The 3,088-nt window shown below is 47.9% G+C and overlaps 1 pseudogene; it reads right to left on the minus strand.

The window, feature by feature from the left end:
- Nucleotides 1-2,370: 2,370 nt before the first annotated feature.
- The window catches only part of LOC120283281, a 3,585-nt pseudogene continuing 2,867 nt past the window's right edge, over nt 2,371-3,088 (minus strand).

The raw sequence follows: 3,088 nt of genomic DNA on the forward strand, positions 1-3,088 counted from the left end.
TATCGCCAATCACATCACGCCTAGTCTAACCTCTATGCACTTTGTCTTCATCACATGCGATATATATATATGCACTTTTTGTTTGCCTATCCGATCGTTGTTTGTTGTTTACATCTTCTTCTTCTTCTTCTTCTTCATCCTCATCAACTCCCGCCAGATAAGACGCCTGTGCCAACCCATTTCTTCTTCTTCGAATAAAGCTCGGTGCCGCCTCGTCCCATTTTGATCGCCTTGATCATCTCTCTCGTTCTTGGTCGGGTCTTCAAAGATCATCTTCCTTCGACGTGGGGACGATGGCGACAAAGATCAACTCCAGACACATCCTCATGGTTGTTCTTGTTGTGGGATTGTGTCTGCTTCGATGCGGGGACGGCGACAAAGATCAACCGCATAACATCCTTACATGGTTCTGTGTGGGTGGGATTGTGTCCCCGCTTGACGCGGTATTGGCCGCCGCCACGGCCACGGCCACGGTAACGATTCAACGATCTTCCTCAACCGTGCCATGACAACATCATCATTGGGAGAACACTTAACTTTTTTGATCTTCAGGGATTGTGTCCATCTTTGATGCCGCACTCTGGCAACATGGTTCCACCGGTCGAGGATTCATCAAGAAGAGAGTTAACGATCTTCCCCAACCGCGGGAACGGCCACATCATCTACGATGTCCTCCACCGTCATGGCCATGTCATCAACGGCGACAGACTCAGTAACAGCATCAGCCGCCGATGGTGTTGCTATTGTTTCATCGCTAGCCGGGCGGTGGAGACAAGAGGCAAGATTGTTTCCTCTCTTCGCAAGTCTCTTCGAATGTGGCGCCTTTGAACGCATCTTTCCTCGACGATGTCGCCGCTACGGCCACTCGCACGCCTCGCTCTGGGTCTCCGGTGCTTTCAGCTTCTGAGGGATTTCGCGCACGTGCTAGAACGCCCTCCAGGCTCTCAACACGAGTCGTATGTCGAGGAAAACTCGCCTGTCATCGGCTATCTCGGCACTGCGCATAAGAGTCATGCGCGACATCTTCACTCAATGTCGCCGTGGTACCGCCACCACGGACGGGTCGCCATGGCTGCACATGCCACAATCGGGGACCGTCATTGTCGGGTTGGGGGTCGTTGCACCACGCGGTGGTGGCGTCTCGCGCACGAGGAATGCGCGCTGGGTGGCATGGGCTCGGAGGGCAGGGAGAATCGGGCGCCTGGGCCGGCCAAGCACGACAGAGGGACGCCTCCTCATCCCGCCTCGAGCAAGTGGGTCCCGGAGCAATAGCTTCCGTCCGCTTGCATGGCAACAAATATTTCTCTCGTCAAAGATTCGCGAAATCCGCCTCAGAAACTAACATATGTAAACCAAACAATTTCAGCGAAACCATTCATTTTAAAACTATAAAAACTATATTTAAATCGTAGTTGGTTTATATATTTAAACGTTATAGAATATATTTAAAACGGAGAACAAAATATTTAAACCAAGATGAATCAGTGCTTTAAACGGTAAATACTAAAGTTAAATCGCTGAAATAAAACATGTTTGGGAAACATTAAAAGACTTATGTTAAACATCGTCCATGATTTTATTACCCTTTTCCATCGAGCTGTACTTAGACAGTTTCTGGTTTCCCGGGGTCATTGGCTTCCTGTAAGTACTTTCATCGATAGCACAAGATCCTTGGGATTCTGTACCGAAACGACTCTTTCTTCCCTGCTCCGTCGCACTGTGAAACGCACTGCTAAGCACGCACCGAGCAACCCTTAATGTACCCGTCAGGTCGGGTCTCTTCCCGGCGCATCTATCTTTGCACCCTGCCACGCCGTCAGGAATATCCTCCATAAGCCACTTGTAAGCGCCGCCTCGCGCCTACGCGCAAGACGCCCCATGGTCGTAGATCATCGACATAATCAACGAATCTCAATTCGGAACCGAGCACGACGTATGGAGAAGAGGACTGCACCTGCACGAGCGTACACCATCGTGAGTTTCGACAAAATTATCTTCTTCTCCCTCCGGCCGAACGTTGCACTGCAGACGTGCTCTGACGGAGTCTCTGTGCTCTCAGAGGGTTTCGATATAGATACCTCCCTCGAACGCCGACCGGCTCTTTCTTCCTCGAAGACCACCGCGTCGCCATCGCAGAACGCTGGTACTCAAGAACGAGGGCCACATCTCGAGGTCTGAAACGCCAGAAGCTTTCGATCCCCGAATTGCTATCGGTGCCACCATCGCACCTTTGCAAAAGAGAATCAAGAAGTGGCCCTCTCGTATATAGCTTCCACGCTGAACTGCGCAAACGGTGTCCGGTCAATAATCTCCCAAAGGTCGTAGGTCATGTTATTCCTTCTCACTCGCCTAAAGGTCTCCACCACCGCGTCAAATAGCATCGCCCATTAACTCGTCGACCGCCTACAATCACCAGCCCGACGATAACACAACACATTCAACATGCAAAGATTTCACAAAAGTTTCAAGCCGCTAAATTAAGGTTTTAAACTGTAACCTCTCACAGGTTGGGTAAACGGTAGATATCAAATGTTAAACAGAGACCCATATTTATTAAATGCAGAGACGAGAATACTTAAACAATGACAACAAACTTAAACTCAGAATATCTCATTTCTTAAACGTCAACCTCATTTGTAAATCAGAACCATATCAAATGAAAGTGGAAATGTACATTATAAATATTACATAAATCATAATAATCGAAAAACTTTTTCGATAGTGTACAGTATCGAAAATGCAAACAAAACAAAACCCCAGCCGAGAAATCTCCGCACTCAACAAAACCCGAGAAACCTCAGATTATCTCCACACAAAACAAAACCGAAAAATCTTCTTTGTAATGTATCAGCTAATATAAAACCATACTAATACCTTAGATTGCAAATCATGAAAATGCCAACTAGTTGATGGGGACTTCTCCATACCGTGGAAAGGAAAGTCAAGAATACGGAGGTCACGAGAGACAATCTCGGAGACAATTTCGAAATGGAAGATAAGACGCGAAGGAGAAAAGCAAGTAAACGGCTCCAATAAATTGCCTCGGGTTACCCCTAATGAAAACCACCCCACTTCCTCTCAACGCCGA

Source organism: Dioscorea cayenensis, chromosome 19, assembly GCF_009730915.1.
Source record: "Dioscorea cayenensis subsp. rotundata cultivar TDr96_F1 chromosome 19, TDr96_F1_v2_PseudoChromosome.rev07_lg8_w22 25.fasta, whole genome shotgun sequence".
NCBI lineage: Eukaryota > Viridiplantae > Streptophyta > Magnoliopsida > Dioscoreales > Dioscoreaceae > Dioscorea > Dioscorea cayenensis.